The 27,038-nt window shown below is 38.1% G+C and overlaps 1 protein-coding gene across 2 annotated transcripts in view; it reads left to right on the forward strand.

Moving 5' to 3' along the window:
* MEIS1 (Meis homeobox 1) overlaps positions 1-27,038 on the forward strand; it is a 193,930-nt gene that overhangs the window by 131,791 nt on the left and 35,101 nt on the right. The gene's annotated exons all lie outside the window — the stretch shown is intronic.

Consider the following 27,038-nt stretch of genomic DNA (forward strand, 5'->3'; position numbering starts at 1 on the left):
ACCTCTCCACTCTTCGTCCAGACTCTGAGACCTTGATTTCCAAATGAAAATTGGAACTCTGGGACCTTGTGGAGTGTGTCAGTGACTGCCTTCTGGACATCTGTCAAGTCAGCAGTCTTCCCCATGATTGTGGAGCCTACTGAAACACACTAAGGGGCCTTTTTAAATGCTTAGACAGCCTTTGCAGGTGTTTTTTTGTTAATTATTTTAATTTACTGAGATAATGACTTTTTTGTTTTCATTGCCTGTAAGCCATAATCATCAACATTGACAGAAATAAACACTTGAAATAGATCACTCTGTAATTACTCTATATAATATATGAGTTTCACTTTTTGTATTGAAGAACTGAAATAAATGAACTTTTTGATGATATTCTAATTTAGTGAGATGCACCTGTATATAGAAATTGTTAATAATTTTTTTATGAACAAAATGATTGCATTGGACCCCCCTTGTATAAGTCAACTGGTCAATTTTGTATAGCATCTTAGAAATAGTAATGTAAAAATTACATTTTAGTTGTAAGTTAAACATTTTTAATTAAAATAATGGCCATTTTTTTATATACACTATTAATTTCTGCAATATCTTTGTTGTCGTTGGCATGTATGATAGTCACATCATCATCACAGTCAAAGAGAGCAACATAAGGTTATGGGCACATTTACGTGACTTGAATTTTTCCCAATTTTGTGGTTGTCTTGCGAGACTTGTACTTGCTTTGCCATATGGCTGGAGCTATTAATTGAAAATTATTTGAAGATTCGATGCATGTTGAATACAGCAAAAGTGTGTGGATTGGATTAGAGCCCTACCCCACATGGGAGCTGAATTATATTGGTATTATGGCTACGTACATATTCATTAGTGTAAGTGTTTCCCATGCATTGAAGACTCAAGGAAAGTGGATATATGATATATTTACCTTTCATCAGTCGCAATGTGTCCTTGCACGTTAAATGCCGGCAGAATCCACAGACTACTTTAACATTTACTGTAGCATCATTGTATTCGGAGAACATGAATAATGACAGCTTTCGAGAAAACACACATATTCACACAAATACCTGCAAAATAAACTGGAAAATAAAACGCTCGGAGGGCTGTCAATGTCTTCTTTATCCTTTTGATTTCGTACTGGTTTATAGCAAAAATAAGATTTAAGACTTGCCGTACACTGTGGGCTAGCTAAATAAATATTTTACATTATGTCATGTCTCATGGTAATGTAATGAAATGCAATGGAAAATGTGCACACCATCCGCTCATAATATACAAATATCTCTATGCGCTATATTGTTTTTATGATTTTTTTTCGAAAGATAGGGTCGGTTCTGGCCATGTGAGTTCAGTAGCCATGAAATTGCAAGGATATTTAATATTTTTCACACTTTTTATGGGTAAGGGAGGCTTTTAAGGTGGAAAGTTTCGGTTTGGCGTTACCAAAGCCACTTGGAATTGTCGAGGGGTTAACAGTGTACTTGATGGTGAAAGGTGAGAAGGAATGCGAAAACACTTGGCTGCTGCCGATGTTAATACCTGCTAGCTGTGCTTGAAGCCCTTGTCCCTGTAGATTTCAATGTCCCCTCTGAATGCTGGCAGGCAGCTTCCAGCTGTGGCAGGCACGATGCAAGCGAATTGCTTTTGAATGTTCTTTACTCAAATAGGCAGTAATTACAAGCTTAAAGAGGTTTAGTGGTCCAGTAAACTACATAATCACCTCTGAATTAGCCTAGGCTCATCAGTTGCAGTCCAGCAAGCTCAAATCTGCTGTTTGTATTCAGCCATCATCACGTAGCAACCTGAGCAGCAGGTGTGGAACAGTGAGAGTCCTCCTTAAATTCAACAGTCTACTGGGGACAATGATCTTTAATGAGATGAAGCTACACCATAACTGTATTTTAAGTGGCGAAATTAACACTGGAAATTATGTACCACTTATTTTGTTGGGAAGATGGGCTGTTTAATAATGTTGTAATTGTAATTCCCCATCTCACTCCGTAGGAAGAAAAAAAAAATGATTTGCAGTAAAGAGAGATGTGGGGCTTAGGAGTGAATGGCTTATGAGGCAATTATTACTTTTAGGCGCACTTGAAAGTAAAATATCCTGACGTCTGCGTGAATAAAACATGTTGTATGAGGATACAACCTTGGCAACTCCTATACAAAAGTCTAAAATGGCTATGCTCTACAGCACATAGGTAATTCTGCTTGTAGGAAACCATAGCTCTGTGGTGACAGAGTAGACATATTAGGAAGCTTTGATTTCACCCCCTGAGCACCTCCACTTTGAAGTGTCTAATATATTAAGAAACATATACAGTCTGTAATATTTTTGTCTTTAAATATTCAAATTGTCTCTTAAGAGAGGAAGAGGACTTGAACTCTAGTGCCGCCTATTGGAAGCAGCAATCCTAAAAGTCAATATCGACCTTTTAACAAGCACTGCCACATGACTTAAGATAAAAGCCTAACCAGAATCTCAATTTGCAGACACGTGTTTCAGAGTGTTGCCCCTCTTCAATGCAAAGCATGAGCTCTGATTTGGCTTTATGAAAGGCCTTTGACTGAGGTCTAAGGGGTAACATTTCTCTTTATGGAGAGTGACATGCCTGACATGCCAAGGTAAGGAGACTTATAGGCTATGCAATGCTCCTCTGGGAAATTAAATATGCTACTTTTTAATGCCCAGTTTTATTCCATATGCAAACTGTATCTTCAGACAGGAAGAGGACTTGAACTTTAGTGCCACCTATTGGAAGTAGCAATCCTAAAAGTCAATATCAAAATGTGTATGGGGGCGCGGGATGACTAATGGTTGGGGAAGATGTCGATAGCACATGTCAGATTTCGGACCGCTGATCGCATTGTTCTGCTTGAGATAAGCTCCTGAACCTTGCCACAAGACTTAGGATAAAAGCCAAACCAGAATCTCAATTTGTAGACATTGTGTTTCTGGGTGTTGTCCCTCCTCAGTTCAACACATAGATCTAATATTTATGGTATGTGATTTTGAAAAGTAATTTTATTAAAGGGTTTGAAGACTTTGAGTCTTCATGATCACAGATTCCTGCTTACTGGGAGATAGTGCACTCCTGATGATTGAAATGGCAAGCCAGCAACATGGCTGAGCTAACAGCCAAAATTGTGCACTCTCTGATGCTGCTATCAGAGGCAGCATTGCCTATACAGCATCGGAGAAGCACAGCGCAGGTGCACTGCAAATGGCCGGATCCAGCAATCTGGCCAGCTTCAGAGTGGCGCCTGCGTGTTTATAGCAAACAACAAAAGTGTATTTTTTACCTAGAAAACCTTAGCAGTGAGCTGTTAGCTATGGAAATAAAAATCTCCCAAAGCCAGATAACAGAGATGATTTTTAATAAGATGGAATTATCAAAGTTGATTGTTTTTACAAACGTTTTGCAATTTTACCAATTGAATAAAATGAGATATCCTCTTTAAGCACCCAAGGTTACCAGCATGGTGTCTCAGTAGGTAGTATTGTTTCCTTGCTGCACTGGGGTCCTGAGTTCAAATTTGACCAAAGACAACGTCTGCATGGAGTTTGTATGTTCTCCCTTTTTTCCTTATGTACTTCATAAGACATATTGATAGGGTAGTTTGGAATTTAGATTGTGAGGCCCAATGGGAACAATAACAACTATGGGGATGATCTATGTACAGTGCTACACAATCTATTGGTACTGTATAAATGAGAAAAAAGGACATATACTTTAGCCCTATAAAGTATTCAGGGAGAAAACAATTGTACAGATTTACTTGTATTATCAAAATGTCCCTGATCTTCTGATACCAGTGCAGTCCAGAGTTCTGGCAGCTCCAATCATGGAAGAGAGCTAGTGGGACTGACTTATTTTGAAAGTCCTATCCTGCTTTTTCAGAAACTCACTGCTCCCTAGATAGCTAACTTCATGTTTGCTTGGAAGGTTCCGGGAGAGGTGTACTCCTGCTCGACTGACGGTTTTGACCGACAGTATTGTTGCACCACTGGCCATAACTGTACAGTCTCCCATCCTGCTATCAGAGAAGCATAGTAGCACTGAAACTAGGCAGGATCAGGAGCTTACAATGCAGTCCAGCAATCCTAAGCAGCTTCAGAGCAGTGCTTACATGCTCTAATGGAAAGAGCTTGTAAGCGCTGCACATGTTTATCCACTGATTCTAGAATGTAAATGTGGCCGGTAAGTTAGACAATGAGCTGTAAACAATAAATAAGAAAATTAGCTTTATGGGGGACTTTTAATACAATTATTAGCAAACAATACCCACAAGTAAAGATGGGAATACATTTTTAATAATTAAGCTAGTCTCATTTTAGTTGGAAGTGTAACCTGAGACTACACTGATAATAAAAGTACATTAGTAAGTTTCATATTTTTCATTAGGAACATATCTAAACTAACTATTTTTTTTAACTAAAGAATTCCTTTGATACTTGGAGTTAAGAAGAAAATAGACTATCTGAGACATAATCAGATCAAATTATTGAGACCTCTCTCTTTGCTTTTGGCCCCTTTAACAAATTTACTGGCTATCTCTGAATTACCAATGTGTGAGGTTTTAGGCCTCAATCAGACATCTTTTTTTTCAAGAATGTGTTCTATCCTTATTTTTCATGACTGTGACTGTTTGTAGTTTTTTTTTGGTCCATGCATTCGGCAAAAAATAATGGAGACTTGTTTGTTTTTGATTGAAGTCACAGATCAAAATCACTTATACAAGCATATGGCATTCGCAAGTAATCCGTTTGCTGTTCATTTTTAATATTACAATGGATAGGAGAATTAAAATTGAAATTTTTCTTTTTAAATAAGCACTCCTGTTAAAATTTTGATCCTTTTAATATATTGCAGTCATCATATTATACAGCACTGTGTACTTACAATTGCTCATTTTGCCTTTCCACTCAGTTAATTCTTCTCTTTTCCATGAGGTCTTTGACATCACGTGATTAAAACATGAGTAGCTGAATCCTTCTGAGTTCTATGTAGAAACAGGAGGTCAGTTTTCCCTGTATGACTCATCAGTCACTGCAGCAGTCCCTGGCAGGGGGAGGAGGAAGCAGCTGGGTCAGGAGTTGAAGAGGGGGATGACTCATGCAGGGAAAAGAGACTTCTTGTTTCTACATAGAGCAGAGAAAAGAGAAGAATTAACTGGGTAGAAAGGCAAAATGAGCAATTCTAAGTACACAGTGCTATATAATATGATGACTGCAATATATTAAGACGATGAAAACTTTAATGGGAGTGCTTCTTTAAGCATGTGAGGAAATCACTGATGAAACAGATGGTAAAAACAGACACAACGAGCCACTACTAGTGATGAGCGAACATGCTCTTTTAACCCTTTAAACGAGCAACGCTCGGGTGCTCACCGAGTATTTGCGGCATACTCGGCATCTAGGTTTGATCCGCTGCAGCTGCATGTGTCGCGGCTGTTTAACAGCTGCGACACATGCAGTTGCGGAGGATCAAACCTAGATGCCGAGCACGCCGCAAATCCTTGGCGAGCACCCGAGCGTGCTTGTTTAAAGGGTTAAACGAGCACGCTCGCTCAACACTAGCCACCACTCATAAAAAAATTATAGAAATTGGTTTGTTTTTTCATGTATGAGAAAAATCACTAATGTCTGAACGAGGCCTAAGTTTACATAATGTTAGTTAAATAAACTTGTTAATTTGGTTCCACAAATGTGTTTGACAAGTGTAGACCTGACACTGAGAATGTGGTTTGTGTGCAGATAGGTAGGTGACACCCCAACATTTAGAGACATATTGCGGGTCCCTATCACAAGAATTTGTTGAACGTTTTCCATTTATGGCAGTTTTAAGGCTGTTATATGGCAACGCTTTTACTATCATTCCATTGGTAGTGAAATATCTTTACATGAATGGGATGAACACTTCTTGGATTGCGGCCATATCTCTGCGTCTATGGTCCCTTTAGGTCATGACAGAATGATCTGCTGTTCTTCAGACATTAGGAGAATTTTCCTTTTCTTTGCTGCAGTCCGCAATAAAGAGCTCTGACTTGATCTGTTTATGAAGTCATCAGCTCTCTCTATTTTTTTCAGTTATTCCATCCTGTTTGCTGTTTTTACAAGTTGCTTTAGGGCAATATAAAATAAAACAAGGCTATACTAGTTTGAATAAAGCTCTCATCAACTTTTGGCTACGTTTTTAATGTCCCTGTATAGTCATACTCACTTTAAGAAATTAACAGTTTAACAATTTTCAAGAGTTACAACGTTCTTAAAGGAACATTACCCACTTTGAAAGATTAAAGTATGAAAACATGGTAGCAAGTATAGAATAAAATTTGCTCTATTTAGAAAGACTGGTGAGAAAGCAATATTCCAGTAATGATACAAAGCTTAAATAATCATCCGTAAAAGTTTTCTTCATTAACTTGTATATTCAGCAATATTCACATACCTAAGTGTGGATATATTAGCAACTGATTTTTATATGTTTAAACTTTTATATGTTGATGACTTTAGGCTTATTTCTTCAAAACAACACCTTATAAAACTTTTTACACTTTACCTACTGGAAAAAAAATTAACAAACTATATTCTCTGTTAATAGTGGCAAAAATAAATAAAAATAATCAATGTTCCTGGTCATGAACAAGGAAATATGGCCCGGTCTTGAATTAGTAAAAGAAGAGTGGTCCAAATGACACAGCTAGAAGTTATTGTAGTAGTAGTAATGATAATAATAATAAAAATAATAATAGTAATAATAATAATGTTAATAAATTATTATTATTATTTCATTATACTGTTATTATTATTAGTGATAGTAAAAATAATAATAGTGATAATATTTATACCAACATTATTTTAGCAATTTTACTGATGTTATTGATATTATATCATATTATTTTATAGTTATTAAATTCATAAAAATAGTATGTTATTATTATGCTACTGTTTTTATTAGTACTATTAATAATAATGGTAATAATAGTAATATTTATACCAACTTTTTTGTAGCATTTTTACTGGTTATTAATTTTATTATTTTATGATGATGATGATAATTATTATTATTAGTTGTTATAATTATTATTATAGTAATAAAATTATATAAATAATAATAACATCAATAAAAATGCTAAAACAAATGTTGGTATAAATATTCTTCTTCTTATTATTATTACTACTACTACTAGATATTTATTTTATACTAATATTTTTAACTTTTTTTTTTAGCTCACCAATAGAATATATTTATAAGTTACATCATTGTAGCTTGTCCTCTAAGTATAATATACCCACCTGTCACTTTCCCTGTAAAGTTAATTAATGGTAATATTCTTTGTTAATGTACATACATATCATGGTTTCTAGAGCCAGAACGTGGTCTCACAAATGATGGAGGCATTTGGAAATACAATGCTCCACTGAGTGATTTCACAGCTAAGAGCGGCCTCGTTTACATTCAAGTATTTATAAAGATACGGAGCTCAGCTACTATAAATTCAAGCTATGTTCTAAGACTACGTTATGCCCTGCTTTTGTAATGCAAATTACTAGCACAAAGTGCATCTTTGATAATGTTCACTCAGGGACAAAAAAAAAAGCATTCACTGAAATAGCAAGCCTAATTCAGAAAATTGAAATAAAATAACATATAAGACCTGCGTTTTATTTTCTTGAGTCAGAGACACAAAATATGTTCAAGGTCTAGTGCAGATGGGTGTGCTGAAAAAAAAATTATATTAATATCTGATTGTTGTACTTGTGAATATATGTATATTAACCAAAGAAACATTGAAATAAAAAATTGATAATAATAGAAAATCTCTTGTGTACTGCAACGAACTGGACTGTACTGTACTGCACTGGACTACGTGGGATAAAATGCATCATGATACCATCTTTGGCAACCATGAAAACTAGATTTAATAAAGCGGCTATATAAATAATCCTTGAATGGCCCATATATATTAAAGCTAAGTATATCCATGTATGCATCTCATCTGGACTTACCCTTTCACAGAGATGTAATGTAAAGCTCCTGGAAATTCTGTAACGGCTTACCTAACGATCTACAAGAACTGGTCTCCATATCTGAAGCATTTTGGGCTATCTCAGGTTCCAGGGCTTAGGTGTGATCATAACGTCTGTACCCTCTATAATTACACCACCCAACGCCTTTATATTTTTTATCCAAATTGTATCAATTTTTTTCCTATTAGTTGACCCTGTGCTTAAAAACTTTTTGACTTAAATATTTGGATGTAGAGATGAGCTGATCAATTCGAAGGCTTGCTTTCTTGCATCCAAGTCAGTGGTACCTGGTGGCTAGACATGAGTCCTGTGAATTTCTTATCTTCCGCGTTCCATGTGTGGCACTTGATTTGTGAGGGCTGGTGCAATGTCATCTGATGCACAGATGATGTCGTGCAAACCCTGGCTAATCAAAAGCAGCACCTGGGATGCCAGAATTTAAGAGATTCATGGGATTCCTGTCCAGCCACAAGGCACCACTGGCCTGGTCTGTAGACCGGAGTCCCGCTAATCGATCAGCTCATCTCTACTCGAATGTCAACCTCATACACCGGAATATTTTCTCCATTTGCTTTTCCTTATTTTTAGCCATCCATTTAAAAAATACTGTTTAATAGTTATCAAACAACAGGCGCATTACATCAATTCTAGCAGACCGGTTATCTAGCAAAGCCTCGCTCACTCCCCACAACTTCCCTTCCTTCCCAGCAGCTCCACACCCATTCAAGACACAACAATCTCCATTTATTCTTTGGTTCAAACAACTAACAGAGAGTGAACTCGAATAGACACGTTTCTGAAAAGAACAGGTGTTAGCTGTTTAGACCATAGGAATATGAGGATTATCTATCCCATCATAATATTTTGTAGTATCTCAGAAATAATTAAGCAGGGGAGTGAAACATTTCTAAGGAGTTGACAAATATACTTGGGAGGATTTCTTGATCACAGGGGCTTTTATTTTTTTTTCACTTCAAAATGAAAAAGACCAGAAGTAACATTTGACATCTCTTAAATGATTGGAGTCTGATTCATAGAATTGTGGAGTGGAGAAAATGCAATAAAATAGAAAGCAAAAGCCAAATATAACATTACGTAAAATGCCAAAAATTGGAATGATTTCTATGGTACACATGGAAACCTCTGGAAATATTGGTTTTAATAAATACCTAATTTTTGATTTACTGTCACTCCCTTTTTCCTTAGGCTATGCCATATATGTTCCATTTAATTTTTAACCTAGAATGCATATTTATGGCCACAACTGTTTATCCCTCTCCTATAATAATAGTTCTGATTTACGTCACTTGTCTTATCTATTGCATTATTTCTGTGTCTTGCTGTGTATAAATATATGACTCTTCAGATTTTGTGTTTGTCTATGCCTGATAAAGAGGCCTGAGTAGTCTCGAAAGCTTGCTATTTGTTACCATCTTTTGAGTTAGCGATTAAAAGGTATCAACCACTGAGGACTCTCAAATCTAAATGTTTGCTTGTGGTCATATATGAATTGTCGAGAAAAGAGGTGGAGGGGAAGTGACAACTTCACAGTGCACTTGACTCTTATTAAAAAAATAGTTGTCACTATTAAAGATGAAGGAATAAATTCAAGTGGAATTAAATTCTACTTGAATTTTATAAAAATCCACATTCTCCAAAATGCAGATTTTTTTTAATCAGTTTTTGTGCGGCCTCAGCTGCTGGCCACCATTTTTCTGAAACATTAAGGGCCTTCAAAAGGTTAAACACCAAGCAAAAAAAACCCCAACTTATACTCACCCTACCACTCACCTGTCCAGCTCCTTTGCTCATCACTGTCACCAATCTGGTCTTCACCACATCTTCTGATACCCGCTGCGAGTGCTGAAATTCCCGGACATTCGGCTCTGATGAGGCCTGGGACCGTTCTGTGCATGCGCACGCAAGGCCATAGTGCACATTGTGACGTTATGATGTTGTGACTTTTTGTGTGCATACGCAGAACCCTCCTGGGCCTCATCAGAGTCAGACATCCAGGCTAAGGGTAAGAGGCCTGGGGATTTCAGCGTGAGCGGTCTGGATCAGAAAATGCGACAAGGACTGGACAGGTGGCGGTGATGAGCAGAGGGTCCAGAGAAGTTAGGATTAAGATTTGTATTCATTTTGTATATTTTACATTTATTATGTTTTGGGGTCTGGAGAGACCCCAAAGCAAAATAAGTGACATTAAATTCACGCTGAATAACTTCTCCCTTGTGAATTAAATTTCCTGGGAAAATATGTACAAACAGGCGAATTCTAATTTTGCCTGATCCGCTCATCTCCAGTTACTATTTTTTTTGGGCCATCCAGTCATTGGTACAAGAAACTGATAAGAATATCTTAATGCAACTAGCATTAATTACTGTTTTTATACTTTAAAAGACAACATCTAATACAGCCGAGCCAACAAAACAGCTCATTACGACTTCACTTCCTTTTAACCCCTTTTACACATGCACGCTAGGTTTGCTTGAGTGTACATGTGTTTTCAAAGGTCAGCGAGGAAAGTAAGCTGCTGTCAGACACGTCTGGCAATGGCTTATCTCCTTACAGAATGTTGCAGTTCAACAGCCCGATTCTTTTTTTTCTCTGACCTAATCTGTTGGAAGAGAGTTAAAAGACCACCATTCACATTATTTGGTAGGCAGATCCCATTGAATTCTGTGGATTCTGCCTTCATTAATCTAATGCATTTGGTCAGTTTAAGTTATTAGTCTTTACCAATGTCTTAATATATGTGACATTATGTGTTTTAAAAAGAAGAAAAGCTACTTGATGAACATTTGCTAAATATTTTACATCATCTATTAAACATGCTGGCCAAATATCAATAATTTATACTGCATTCATCTATTCCTCTTTATCTTTACTAGTAGACTTGTGACCATGGACCATTTGTCACTGACTCTAAAATGTTGCCACTCTTATGCATCAATAAACTTCTCTTTTTTTATTAAAAAAAAAATGGTAGGTTCAATCTCATTACCACCAAACATACAATTCCTTACTGGGAAAAGGTCTCACTGTATCAAAAGTAAATCACCATGTTTTAGTCAAGTAGGTACCTTCGGTGGTTAGGAGAGGTTGCCTTTTATTGTGTAAATCCACTTCTTTAGAACTGAAAGAAGGATGTTGATTCATAAAGAAAAGATGCCCTCTCTCCCGAGTCCCGCTACTCCACCAACTTGACCAAAAATGAGCAAAGCCTGAGTCGCTAACCATTTGAGGACAAGGAATTGGCTAAGGGAACAAGGAAAGAACAATAGGGTGTTATCCAGGTTAAGGTAGTGATAAGAGGCAGTTCCACTCACCTGGTGGGGTTTTGTGAGACACAACACTTAAAGGGGTTTTCCCATGAACAAAAGTTCATTTCAATCAATGGCTGTGTCTGACCGTGTATGGAACATGATCTGATCATACCACAGCTCCTGGGCAGGGGAGGAAGCCATAGAGAATATACAGACAGTACAGCAGAGGATCACAGCGGATTCTTTTTGTGAGGTAAAACATTTCCCTGCCTGTTTTTAAACAATGTTTTACCTCAAAGAAAGAATCAGCTGTGATCCCCTGCTGTAATGTCTGTATACTCTTTTGCTTCCTCCCCTGCCCAGGAGATGTGGTATGATCAGACCATGTTCCGTACACAGTCATACACAGACATTGATTAAAATGAACTTTTGTTCATGGGAAAACCCCTTTAAGTGGTATCAGACAAGCTTCCACTGGTGGGCATATCCTATGTGGTAATGCGGATAGTGGAGATAGCAGATGACCTGCGCTGCTGGTGTATAGCTGATCAAGGAGTCAGTATCTGCAAAAGTATTAGCAGTGCAGTTTATTTTCAATGCGTTTCAATGTAATCCAATTTATTCATGAGAACCACTGAGATCCTTGATCAGATACACACCAGCAGCGCAGGTCACCAGCTATCGCCAAACTACCCACATAACCATTCGGGGATAATGTGATTTATATTTTTTTCTGTTTTCATTCCTTTTTCATCTTGTTAAAGTTTAAGTTCAGATTGAAAGCTCCTTTTAAACATATGCCCCATTCCTCTATGAAAGAGAGAGTGACATCACTTATCTTGTTCACACATGAAATGCCATGTGTGCAAAAAGCACATTGCTCATGAAATATTAAGGGATTCTTCCATCACAGTCATTATCCAGAGTGAGGTAGATGTTCTTAACCACTTTAGTTCAAGCCTGCTTGGCATAATCTTAACATTTTCTCAAATATATAACTTTCCTTTGTATGTTTGCCCAGTTTAAAGTAGAGACACTTTTGCGTCAAACGAATTACTAAGGATGAGGTCCGAGACAGGACTTGTTTGGACTTGGTTTATCTCCACAGCGAGCTCTGTGTTAGATTATTTTCAAATTTCCTTAAAGCATTACTAAACACTGTCACGGGGGCATGTCCGTGAAGGAGAGAATGTTTTTGATACGTGGTTACCAGGGCAGATAAGATAACTCCTGTATCACTGTCCTGGCATCCGCATAGGCTGCCAGTGGTGGAAACTCTGATGAAAGGAGAACATTTGGACAAGGCAGTTTATTAAGATATGAAAGTTGGACATTTTCCATCTGCCTGTGCTGTGGCCTTCTTTTATTTCCTATTGTCAATGCTGACTAAAGGAAGTCTTAAAAAAACTTTTTTAAATCTTCAATAAATGAATATTTAATATGCTGTCAGGGGAACTAAATGTTTTAGTTAATTTATTACATTTACAAAATACAAGCTTAGTATTCTTATGTTTAACTTTCGTTATACTAATCACCACCTTTTCCTGTTACAAATGCTTGCAAACTGCACAGAGGACCTATCTTTGAGAAAATGCTCATTACTTTGCAGTCTTTTGATAGGAATTAGGAAGCGGTCAGTATTTTAAAGATTAGGAGGCTCAAACATCTAAGCAACCAATATACTGAAGTTCAGTGCTAAAGGATTCACTATGTTGCTTCTGCTTTCAGAACCAACGATATGATTGCTTAGCAGTTAAACTGTCCATAGAGATTAGATTAATGATGTTCAAACCTACTGACTTTGGTAGAACCAGCTGAACATTTAATGTCTGTGGGGGTATCCCCACTTTGTCCCCAATGTAGATGTCATTGACTGTTGAAATTCAACATCATCAATCCTTTTATTCTAGGGGAAATATGTTGCTTCCAATGGTATCTGGTAGCAGCCTACTTTGCTCTTCCGATGCAGAACACAATACTTGGCCAAGCCCAGCGTACAAGCGTACAAGGTAGTCAGGAAGAATAGAGGTTGGCCACAGGAGAGTTTTGACGATGGTTAGTTAAATTGAACCTCACAACTGATACATGCTGATACATGCTGCCCGATTTACAAGCAGCATGTATCAGATACTGGCTGTTTGATTTCAGTCAGGTACACTTGACTCTATAACTCTGCTGCATTTAAAAAAAACAAAACATAGCTTAAAAGCTTCTGAGGAATTTAGCTGCACAGGAGACTAGTCGGACTAGTCAGACAAGAGGGTCCCCGGTGGCTTCTTCCTGACTGCTGCCAGTGACTGACAGGTCTTTCCCTATAGACACACTCAAGGGCAGCAAGCGGGAAGAAGATGCCGGGGACCCACCTATCCAACTAATCTCCCATTCGTCTCGGTCCTTTGCGGTTAATAAACCATGTTTTTCTCTGAAACACCTCAGCATGTCAGAGTCAAATCTAATACAGTGTCAGTGGATCAATCAGCATTTAACAGTTTCAGGTTCACTTTAAAGTGTATGGCAAACTTTAGTCAAGCACTAGCATCATATTGTAATATTTTGTATTCCATGATTTTGAATAAGATTTACTGTATATGGTTCTAACAGTTTAGAAATAAATTTGTATTTTGGATATAACTAGATATTGGCATGATATTCCGAGTAGTTATGGAGCTACTGATAAATTGAAGGTATATAGAGGTATCATGGTGCCTCATAGTAGTAGTAAAAATCAGAGGGTGTACGCTTTTCCTACCTCATGTGCTTAATGGTCATATATATTTTATTACTGGATGAACCAAAATCCATACGATTAGGTTTAAGCAGAGAAAATGCAGAATTTATCTATTTATTATGGGAATAAAAACTATGACATACAAATAAACTAATGTTAGGATAACATATGGTGCTGTGCACAATTCAAGAACCTAGGAAATGTTGTGCGTCTTGGGTGTCAAGGGTCATATGCCCAGAGGCTCCAGTACTCTAATTATGTTTATTCATTGAAATAAATAAGAATTGGGAAAATAGGTGAAAATAAATATTTATGGTGAAAACGATATCTCTTTGTATAATCATTATTTTTTTAGAGGAAGTCGTTGACTCGGAAAGTTGAACAGTTTTCGGTTTAGACTTGTGACTAGCTTGAGTTATTGGTGACGTTTTTCATGAAGTTTTTTAAGATAAACATGGAAATGCATACAAATTAAAGGAATATCAGTCTTTCACATATATTTTTCCTGTTTGGGATTTACTTCAGGATCAAAAACTGCATGTGTATTTCTAGACTTTCATCTTGTACACTTAAAAATTACAGTCTAATCCTTAAACATATATATATATATATATATATATATATAAATATACTGTACATATATATATATGTATATATATATAGTGCAGACCAAAAGTTTGGACACACCTTCTCATTTAAAGATTTTTCTGTATTTTCATGACTTTGAAAATTGTACATTCACACTGAAGGCATCAAAACTATGAATTAACACATGTGGAATTATATACTTAACAAAAAAGTGTGAAACAACTGAAAATATGTATTATATTCTAGGTTCTTCAAAGTAGCCACCTTTTGCATTCTCTTGATGAGCTTCAAGAGGTAGTCACCGGAAATGGTTTTCACTTCACAGGTGTGCCCTGTCAGGTTTAATAAGTGGGATTTCTTGCCTTATAAATGGGGTTGGGACCATCAGTTGTGTTGTGCAGAAGTCAGGTGGATACACAGCTGATAGTCCTACTGAATAGACTGTTAGAATTTGTATTATGGCAAGAAAAAAGCAGATAAGTAAAGAAAAACGAGTGGCCATCATTACTTTAAGAAAAGAACGTCAGTCAGTCCGAAAAATTGGGAAAACTTTGAAAGTGTCCCCAAGTGCAGTTGCAAAAACCATCAAGCGCAACAAAGAAACTGGCTCACATGAGGACCGCCCCAGGAAAGGAAGACCAAGAGTCACCTCTGCTTCTGAGGATAAGTTTATCCGAGTCACCAGCCTCAGAAATCGCAGGTTAACAGCAGCTCAGATTAGAGACCAGGTCATGTACACACTGAGTTCTAGCAGCAGACACATCTCTTCAACAACTGTTAAGAGGAGACTTTTTGCAGCAGGCCTTCATGGTAAAATAGCTGCTAGGAAACCACTGCTAAGGACAGGCAACAAGCAGAAGAGACTTGTTTGGGCTAAAGAACACAAGGAATGGACATTAGACCAGTGGAAATCTGTGCTTTGGTCTGATGAGTCCAAATTTGAGATCTTTGGTTCCAACCACCGTGTCTTTGTGCAACGCAGAAAAGGTGAACGGATGGACTCTACATGCCTGGTTCCCACCGTGAAGCATGGAGGAGGAGGTGTGATGATGTGGGGGTGCTTTGCTGGTGACACTGTTGGGGATTTATTGAAAAATTGAAGGCATACTGAACCAGCATGGCTACCACAGCATCTTGCAGTGGCGTGCTATTCCATCCGGTTTGCATTTAGTTCGACCATCATTTATTTTTCAACAGACAATGACCCCAAACACACCTCCAGGCTGTGTAAGGGCTATTTGACCAAGAAGGAGAGTGATGGAGTGCTACGCCAGATGACCTGGCCTCCACAGTCACCAGACCTGACCCCAATCGAGATGGTTTGGGGTGAACTGGACCGCAGAGTGAAGGCAAAAGGGCCAACAAGTGCTAAGCATCTCTGGGAACTCCTTCAAGATTATTGGAAGACCATTTCCGGTGACCTCTTGAAGCTCATCAAGAGAATGCCAAGAGTGTGCAAAGCAGTCATCAAAGCAAAAGGTGGCTACTTTGAAGAACCTAGAATATAAGACATATTTTCAGTTGTTTCACACTTTTTTGTTAAGTATATAATTCCACATGTGTTAATTCATAGTTTTGATGCCTTCAGTGTGAATGTTCAATTGAATGCATTACTTATCATTTTCAACTTCTTGCAACTAGAGACTGAGTGATGGAGCCCACACTACTTCATTTACTCAGCGCCAACCTCTGCTGTTAAAGACAGATGACGACTTTTTGACATTGCTGGCATTTACTGTATGTGGAGGATGATCAACTCCTGAACCTCCTTCACACATGCATATCCAGCAATGACATACAGTTATGTAAATTTGTGCTAAAAGGGTTGTACAAGACTTTAACATTGATGGCTTAAGATAGGTCATCAATGTCTGATCGGTGGGGGTGCGACACCTGGCACCCCCACCGATCAGCTGCTCCCGGTGTTGGCTGGAACTGCTCAGTTCTGGAGCTGCATAGCACATAGCATAGAATAGTGGCTGCGGCCGGGTACTGCACATCCACCCCTATTGACTTGAATAGGGGGGGCATGTGAAGTACTCGGCCGCTGCCATTATACAGTTGATGGAGCTGTGCAGCTCTGTAACTGAACAGTTCTGGCTGCCGCCAACGTCGGGATCAGCTGATTGGTGGGGGTGCTGGGTGTCACATTCCCACTAATCAGACACTGATGACCTATCCTGAGGATAAGCCATCAATGTTAAAGTCCCGGACAACCCCGTTAAGTATATTAGCATGTTTTTTTTATTTTACAAGATGTAGAATTCCATTAAAGGGTTCTTCTCATCTTCTGACTTCAGGAGTGCATTGCTTCCCTGACTCCCGGCTTACGGTGGTTGGTGCACTCATGAAGATTGACATTAGAGATCGGTAGCATGGCTGAGCTACTGGTCCAAACTGCTCAAAGATGCTAACAGAGGAAGCTTTATCTCTGCATTGGACTAAAGCTGACCAGTTTGCTGGATCCTACGATCCTTTAGTGCAGGCTTTACAGCAAAGTGTTCACAAGCACACGTTTTGTGCCTTGGAAACTACCACTTTTGCTGGATAGCAGAGGTGACTTATAACTTAGGCAATGAGCAGTAAATTCTAAAATTAGAAATCCATTCATTCTTGAAAATGGAGAGAATTTTCAAGAAAAGCACATTTGCAAATACACCAATTTATGATTGTGACAAATCCCTTTTAAGCTTGACCCGTATTTACATAATTTGATCCCAATAAAATCCTCTGTATTTTTTATGTCATGGTAGAATTTTTTTCTTAACCAGCAAAATCACTGGTCCAGTAACAGCTCCTGCGAACTTGGACAAGTCACTGCTGTTCTGGCACTAAAATTAGATTGTAAGGTTTAAGGGCAGGTGTCCACTGAGCCTGAAAAAATGTATGTTTTCGTGCTGCGTACCTTCTGTTTAAAGAAAGAGTATTTTTAACTATGGAGATATGATTACTATTTTCAGTGTTAAATCAATGCAATTTTTTAAAACAATATATTTATCTAAAAGTTTCATAGTATTAAAATAAATATCAAAACAACATACTGGAAAATATTAGAAAATTGTCTTGAGATTATTGTGTGATTCTAAAATTGTGAGATTACAAAGATCTAACAGGAAACCAAGCGTTAAACTGAAGAAATGTGCAACATTGATTCTGAGAGAAAGGGTCAGCTTTCTGCTGCATAATCTCTGTTTTATGGTCTTCACTGATTCTTTAGGTGTTAGCCCAGATGAAATAGAGAGCACTCCAGGAGAACCATTACAACTATTGCTCTCCTGTAGACAAGGTCCCAATCATTAATTTCTTTTGTGAGAAGTGGAGGTAATTTTGTTTGCTCTACTAATGCATTGTAGTTCTCCCTTGGTCCTAGAATATCCTTTCTCATATTCCCATCTTGATCAATTGTTTGCAAATAATTAAGCTTTTAAGAGATAATGGTACAAGGCTAATGGAGACAACAAGGGAAAGGTATCAACTCTATTTGAGAAGGATAGACAGCTTTTTTGGATACTTTATGTTGGTTGCATCAATGGGGTGAGTTTCTTTTGTTGGTAGATTCATAATAGCTCTAATATTACTACAGAAATGCTCCATTCGACTTGATTTTGGGCATTGAAAATTTGCAATGGCATAAAATTCAGGTATAAATTGTAGACTTATTTAATTTGAAGGTTGCCAGTTATTTCAAACATTTGATGGAATACTTAAGACATACAAGATAGCTACAAAAATTTTAATAATTTAGGGTCCAAGTCTTAAAACCCTTAATAATTTATAAGTAATAAAATACCAAAGGTCCACCATACACATTAGACTAAGGCTATGTGCCCACACTGCAGAAATGCTCCGGATTTTTTCCTGAGCATTTCTGCATCTCCCTGGCAGAAAAAACGCATGTGAATTGTACATGCGGATGTGAAGCGTTCTTCACATGCATTTCCGCTTGCGGGTTGACAAGCGCTTTCCAAGTGATTTTAGCATCACTTGGAAAGTGCTTGACAACTTGGTCACACTATATAATCCATGCAAACGGCATGGATTTATATAGTGTGTCCCCAAAGAATGTCAAAAAATAAAAAAATAAATCTATACTTACCTACCGATGGCCCCCGCAGTCTTGTTTCGCTCCGTCCTGGCTTGCCAGCAGCTCGCAGTACACTACACTGAAGGACCTGCCGTCACATAACTAAATGACGTTAGCGTAGGTCCTTCAGTCCACCGTGAGCTGCCGGCAAGTGAAGACAAGGAGACTGGGGGCATCAGAAGGTAAATATAATATTTATTTTTTATTTTATTCTTTTTTTCACAGGTTCTATGGTACCTGGGTCTGGATGAGAGTCTCCGCTCCTCCACACCCGGGTACCATCCGCACATAGAAATGCATATTATCCGTGTGTGCAAATGTGCTGAAACAGATAATATGCATTTCTATGCAAGTCAATGTTGTCAATTACGCTGCGTGTCCGCAAAATTAATGGACATGCTGCGTATTTTTCCGCAATGATAATCCGCAGCGGAAATTTCCGCAGCATGTGCACAGCACATGTGGATTATCATTGGGGAACATGGCAGGCCTTCTGCAGCGTTTTTGCTGCTACGGAAACGCTTAAAAACGCATCATGGGCACACAGCCTAACATTGGCCAAACTCACTAACGGCTGACTCAGCTGACATTTTAATATCTCCTAATTTTAGGGAAGGTAAGACTGCTGATCCTGTTTGTTCTTGATAAGATAAGTTGCCAACAGAGGTTTTTGGTAGAGACTCTCTGATAGAGAGAGTGCTCCTGTGTATTGAGAACTCCTGTATGGAAGAATCGAGAAAGATAGAGATGTTGGCACAACGATTGGCCAAACCATTGTTCTGCTGTTGCTTTCTATTGTGTGTGGGGGTCTTAAGTCTCAGCTGAGTCTCATAGCCCTTTAGATCATATTTTCTGTATTTGGTAAAACTCATCTAAATGATGAATGCTAAAAACTGTCAATTTTGGGGATCCTGGGGATTAAAAATACTAACTTGCTTCTATGGCAAATACCCAATATTCATGTTCTCATATTTCTAAAAGGAAAACCCCTTATTGATCTTAATTTTTGGCCCCGATTAAATAAAAAAGGTTATACTCACCTCCCGTGCTAGCGCTGTTCCAGCGATGTCAGTACTCAGGGTCCCTAGGCTCTTGTGCAGTTGTTGTGACACGTGACGCTGGCGCCCAATCAGCACTGGCGTCACTGTCCACATCTTCTGGCAAATCGAACATGAAGAGGAAGTTGGGGCTGCAGCTGATCTCTCACTTCCTCTTCATGTTCAATTCGACAGGAGGTGGGGACAGTGTCGCCAGCACTGATTGGGCGCCAAGGTCACGTGTCACAAGAACAGCACGGCAGCCCCGGGGAGAGCGAGTGCTGACACCATAGGAACGGCGCCAGCATGGGAGGTGAGTATAAGCTTTTTTATTTTATTGGGGACAAGCATGGGGGATGAGAAGGAGTTGTCCAAGTAGTGGAAAACTTCTTTAAGTTTTAAGAATTTGCTTAAAGAAAAATGAGCAAGCAGATCCAATCATGCTATTTATTGACAAAATGTTCAAATAATTATATAAGTCCTGATCCATTTAGTTCAAAATAGAAAGAAAAAAGAAATTGGATTGATTCCTAAATATGCACGGACATTAGCCAAATTGGCCACATGGTGGGCATGTAACTACTAAATAATTAGTTATATTGAAAATCATTAGACTGGTCCAATTGGTCAAATTTGGGTAAAACATTGGCCTTGTTTCCATATATCTAGCCATCTGTTGTTATCTCGTTTCACCATGGTAGTGAAACTCTGGAGGAATACTGATGCCAGAACTGATCTATGCGATCGCTCCTGTTAACCAGTGCAGCAACTAATAATGGTCTTAAAGTCAGATCAAAAAACGTTACCACTTTGTCCGTGTATCCTCCAATATCAAGTTTTGAGAGACAGCTTAATGCATTGATTTCAACGCTAGGAAAATAAAATTTAATTCTGTTTAGTAACCTACCTTAATCGCCCTTTGTGAAGTTTTGTGTTTAAGTGAAAGTAAACCCCATTCATGACATTCTTTGCTTTCTAAACTTTCAAACCATCTATGTCATTAGCTGCAATTAGGAAAATGATTAATTGCTAGTTTTTGTCATATGATGGTAATCTTGACGTATGATCTTTTTAGTAATTTTTTTTTTTTCGTTTGTGCTGACCGCAGCTGTAATTGACTTTAGAATGTGAACTTGAAATTTCATTTTGGCAGAGTAGCCTGTGGCGTGGTGGTACCTTGTCTGGTCATGCCTGTTAGCTCTGTTTGTAGATAACATCTTAATCCTCCTCCCTTCTCTCCAAATCACCTCCACCTCCAAAAAAATAAAGAACCATATAACCCCCCAAAAATCACGTTTTTTTTCTTTTACAAGAACGTTGGAAAGTATTTAAGTATTTTTAAGCATATTGAGTTTCAGTTAAAAGGTCTATGTCATTATGGACCGTTGGCTGAGGAGGATTAACTGCATGAAGTCATGGCTTTCATGTGATTATGGCAATTATAGATTTTCATGAAATTGAAAGTTTCTGCTACAGTAAGCCAATAAATATGCAGAGAACAGATCAGATGGCTTGAGCACACAATAATAAAGATTGGGGGAACGATTTCACATAATAAAATCTTTTTTTTATTATTTATTCAGTTGAAAGGTGTTTATGTTGTTTTATTTTATTTTATATGGTGGTTAAATGGGTTTGATGCTTAATTTGCCCAGTCTTGTCTGTTGCAAAGAATGCAGAACAATTTAATATAGCATAACAGACATTAAATCCTCATTTTCAATGGCTCGAGGCAAGCTAGCAATTATTGCTTTCTTTACGACATTCTACACAGTTTGCTCCAATTACTTAAAATTAGACCACATAAGTTTTTCTTCATGGGATAAGTCTATAACCAAATTCAAGAGCATGGTATTAAATTATGTTTTTCTCTGTTTTTATCTTTCTCTGTACAGAACATTTACATGCGTGATATTCATAATCATTGAACTAACTATATGCCACAGAATGTATTTTTATAAAAAAAAAAGTCGTCATGTTAGGGTTAAGGCAAACTGGGACATTTTGGTTTTCTAGAAATCCAGCCTATCCAATAAGATTTTGTTCACGATCTAAATATTAATGTTTAACCATACAGCTATTGTTACTGTTATATAGATTATAGATTCTTTTATTAAAAGGGCTGTCTGGTCACATGTTACCGATGGCCTATCCTCAGAATAGTGTTATCAATGTTATTGATCACCTATCCTTGGAATAGTGGTATCAATGTTATCCATGATCTTTCTTCGGCAAATCTGTAAGACTTTGGAGTGCTGGTCTACTTTTCTCTACATATATGGATACTTGGATGAGGGGTGCCCTGCACACAAATAATATAGACCCATTCTTCATACACTATAAAGGAGCTGTGAGGCCTGAATTTGTACCACGTACCAACCATACTCGAAATAGGTCACCAATATGAGATCAGTGGGGGTTCAATATTCGGCGCCTCCACCAATAAGCTGTTTTCAACTTTAGTTGTATCCGGATGCAGTGCACATCTCCATTCAACAGGCAGTGTCCTTGTCGAGTCCTGCCAAACAGCTCCTATTCAAGATAATGTATATCATCCTTTATAGAACAGTTCCTAGAATAGTAGCTTATTTGCAGAACCCAGCACTGGCTGCTGCACAATTAATGGAGCTACAGAGTGCAGCTCAGTGCTTACATCCGGATTCCTCAGGCACTTATAACGGCCTATTGATGTGGGTACCAGTTGTCAGACCCCAACCGATCTGATATTGGTGATCTAACCTATGGATAGGACATCATTATCTTGTGACAATCTCTAAAGTAACTCAAGTCTTCAATGAACATGACTAACATGGTGCAACAACTGATATGCTGGATGACTGGGAATGATTCCATCGAAAACTATTGGATCAGTTCCTAAAACAGTTTTTTCAGCAGCATTTCACTATTATTCAGTTGAAAAAAAAAACACCAGCTAGTAACATAAATGGAAACAACCCCTTACTGGGTGAAAATACAGTAATTATATCTAATCATTAAAGCTCCACTTGTTTTTTATTGCAGTGCTGGAGTGGTACTACTAATCTAAGTCCCTGGAACCTAGTCTCATACTTACAAGCCGCCGTCTTTATCTTTTATGGACGCCACTCCGGTTGGTCTCCAGAAGTTTGTGACCTGCTAGATTGCTCCAGAAGTGGTTCAAAAGTCACAACTCAGTGTACGTCTATGAGAACCAGAACAAGTTGCTCATAGACTTGCATTAAGAGCTTGTGACTGTTACCTCTGACTTCCGATCAGTAGGAAGTTACAAGATGACGGCGCCGGACCGGAGCGGCACGGGGAACATCTGAAGACTTTAACTTTATCTACCTGATCTTCAAAAACTTTCAGTAGACTAGAAAGTGATGCCTGCTGCTGACATTGTGAATTTGGCTTCCACTCCTAATACTGGTCATCTGGTGCAGTAAGGAAACCCACAGGGCCTGACTGCTCTGTCTGCCCATGTGCCGATTTTTGAATTTTATTTTATTCCATATTAATACATAAAACCATTTTATCTTATGCCCCGAGCATCTTAATCATGTCTCCTCTGAGTGATGCTTAACCTTTTCTTAGATGAAATGACATGTCAGTGTGAAATTTGAACCTTCAAAATTTAATTAAACTTAACTTGTATTATCTATAAATTCATACCATGTGTACATTTATATATTTATCGTTATATATATATATATATGTTAAAAAGAAGAATACACTTTAGCCCCTTGTTCCATGATAGTATAAAAATAAAGTAAATAATCCTGTATGTGGGTAAATGAGAAGGAATGTTTATATATAGATTGTAAACTTCCCATAGTAAAAATAAGCAAATCCACCTGGAATTACCGATGCTGACATATTCTTTACACCTCTTAGAGGCCACAATGAGCAATCAATCAGAAGAATGGTGGAATGCTTTTAAAAACAACAGGACTGTATAGAATGATACGTGGATCAGAGTGTAGCAAGCAGGCATGCCAGAAATGTTAGGGCATGTCTAATCCGCCTTAGCAAATAATGCTAATGGAATTAAAAGCTAGCCTAACCAGCAAGTTTTAATACAGAAATGGCCTTCTCACAGGTGTCTGCTCTGAGTACGATGGCTAATTCACAAATAAATACATGTAGTATGAATGGAAATGTATTATTGCTGGCAGATTATGTTTGGACAGTAATGTCCTTTTAATGTCCTTTCCTCATAGTTAATAAATATTGACACTGAGTGTAGGCAAAGTGGCTGCAATTTTTTCTCAAAATAAGTAAGTATACAGCGTCTAGCTGTAAAATTGTTGCAATTTTTTTTAAAACAATGGCATTACATTCATGTACATGAATTCATGTTTTTATGCATTTTTTTACTCTTGTACTGTTTATTCACAATACTTAGTATTTAGACCCCAATTTGTCTTAAAGCACCACTCCAGCATTTTCTTTTATTCCACCACCGGAGTGGTATCACTAATAGATTTTCATGTCACTATCACAAATGCAATTTCCTGTCCTTAATAAAATACTTACTAGCCACCATCTTCTTCTGTTCTCAGTGCTGCTCTGGTCGTCTTCTGCTAGTTGTGACCTGCTGGATGACTCCAGTGTTTGGTAAGCCAGAAGTTACTTCTCGATGTAAGTCTATGGGAGCCAGGATGAAGCCAGAGCGATGACCTCATGGACTTACATTGAGAGCTTGTGATTGTTAGCTCTGACTTTCTATCAGTCAGGAGTTGTGGTCTCAAGATGGTGGAACCAGACCGGAGTAGCGCCGAGAAGAGCAGAAGACCGCAGTTGATTAGTAAAGGCAGGGAATATGCATTTCTGATACCACTCCAGAAAGAAAATGTTGTTTTAAGACACCCATGCAACGTAGATGACTAACAGACTGTCATATGTGTACGAGGGCTTCCAACTTTTCCCTAAGTAAAATCAAACATGTTTAAATAAAATGCCCAATTCTTTTGTTCTCCTTCAAGATAAGCAGAAGTGCCTGGTGGCTGTTTAAATCTGCTTACCTGATAGAGAACACATACAGGCTTGGTTAAGTGTGCATATAAATGGATAGCTGGGCACAGGACCACTGAACATATGGTTGGCTAGAAACTATTTAAAGTTTGTGGGCACCTTTAAGCATCAAAACTTCTTAGAGATTACAAATTTTTCGTCTAAATTTATTAGAGACATGAAATATGTACCCTGGCCCAGTGGAGACCTCTCTTAGACTTTGGCAATCTGGGTCCTACAATCTTTTAGTAAAGAGAGAGAATTTTTGCAGGGATTTGATATTTGTAAACTAAAACTTTACAACTATCCTACTGCATGAGGCAGTAATGGCAAACACCATAACAGCATTTAATAAAGCGCTGGGTGCTTTTCATACAACAAATGACACTGTGGTTTATAGATAACCTAACAATAGAGAATGTATCAATGGTGGAGAAAGACTGAACTTGATGAACCTGTGTCTTTTTTCAAGCTATATAACTATGTAACAAATATCTGGGGCTATAAGATGAAAATCTCTGGTCTGTGTAAAGTCACAATACATGAATAAGTAAGGTCATTGTACAGCAATAACCAGTATTTCCAATATATAATCTATATACCTCATGGACCTCAAAACAGTTCTACCACTTACATGTGAGTTGAAAAACAAAGCCCCCCACATTCTCTGGAAATGTGAACACACATACAACTTTTTCCATGTGGTGGGTCAGCTATGCCATTACCATAGTAAATTATTGTTGAGATGCATTTCATTGTGTTGCAAAATCTTGTCTTTGATGCAATCTGTTACCAGTCCTTAAAGTGAATTTGACGATACTATCAACTCTCCTAAGCCGTCTATATGGACATGTAGCTCAAAGGAAGCTGAATAAAATGATACATTGATTTCTTTGGCCCAATGTTTTATTCTAGAGTGATCCACATTTTTCTCAATATGTAAATGAACTGTTAAGATCTATGGGCCGGCCTCAGATCTCCCAGAGAATCTGCCTCCAGAACTTATTTTAAATGAAAGGGAGTTACCACTGTGAGACATGTAATGACTGATATGTTGTTTCCCTGATCTACATGTCTCACTCTGGTTACTAAGGGAGATCTATGTCCGGCCCATAGATCCTAACAGTTCATTTACACATTAGGAAAAACATGGATTTCTCTGTAGTAAGACATCGGATCGCAGATATCAAGGTATCATTATTCTACTTTCTATGATCTACATTCCCAAATATACAGCTTAGGAAGGTTGATTATACATACAGATTCCCTTTAACCCCTTCATGTCAGGAACATTTTCTGTTTTTTTTTTCGTGTACTGGAAAACGGGAAAAAAATTGCAATTCCACAATTGTTTTTATTTTTACCACGTTCACCAAATGCTAAAACTGACCTGCTATTATTTTTCTCCAGGTCATTACGAGTTCGTAGATACCAAACAGGTATAGGTTCTTTTTTATTTAAGTGGTGAAAAAAAAATCCAACGTTTGCAAAAAAAAAATATGGCGCTATATTCTGAGATGTGTAGCATCTCCATTTTTCGTGATCTGGGGCCGGTGAGGGCTCATTTTTTGCGCACCGAGCTGACGTTTTTATTAATACCATTTTTGGGTAGATCTGATGTTTTGATCGCCGGCTATTGCATTTTATTGTAATGTTGCGGTGACCAAAGAAACGGAATTCTGGCGTTTAGAATTTTTTTCTTGTTATGCTGTTTGCCGATCCGATTAATTGTTTTTTTTTTACATTGATAGATCAGGCGATTATGAACGCGGCGATACCAAATATGTGTATGTTTTTTCATATTTTTAAAAACATATTTTTTACACTTTTTCAATGCTTTAATAGTCTAGGAGACTAGAAGCTGCAGATATCTGATCCCCTCTGTTACACACAGACGATGATTAGATCGCCTGTGTGAAGCAAAATTGCTTACTGGCAATGACAAACACAGGGGTATCCTGCAGACCCCGGATTGTCATAACAACCCATCGGTGCCCCGCGATCATGTGACGGGGTCACCGATGGGCAGGGCCAATGGTGCGCTTCCCAAAGGGCAAGTTAAATGCCGCTGTCAGACATTGACAGTGGCATTTAACTAGTTAACAGCTGCCGGTGGATCGTGATTCCACCCGCGTCTGTTGTGGGCACATGTCAACAATATAGATCAGCTGACATATGCCCAGAAAGGTGCGGGCTCCGGCGCTCAGCCCGCACCAAACAAGGCGATCTGACGTGGGGCTTACTATTACTCTCCACGTCAGAAAGGGGTTAAACAATACTGTGAATACCCCATAGTGTT

Source organism: Phyllobates terribilis, unplaced genomic scaffold, assembly GCF_046119375.1.
Source record: "Phyllobates terribilis strain yellow unplaced genomic scaffold, ASM4611937v1 Scaffold_3__8_contigs__length_932513732, whole genome shotgun sequence".
In the NCBI taxonomy this organism is placed as follows: domain Eukaryota; kingdom Metazoa; phylum Chordata; class Amphibia; order Anura; family Dendrobatidae; genus Phyllobates; species Phyllobates terribilis.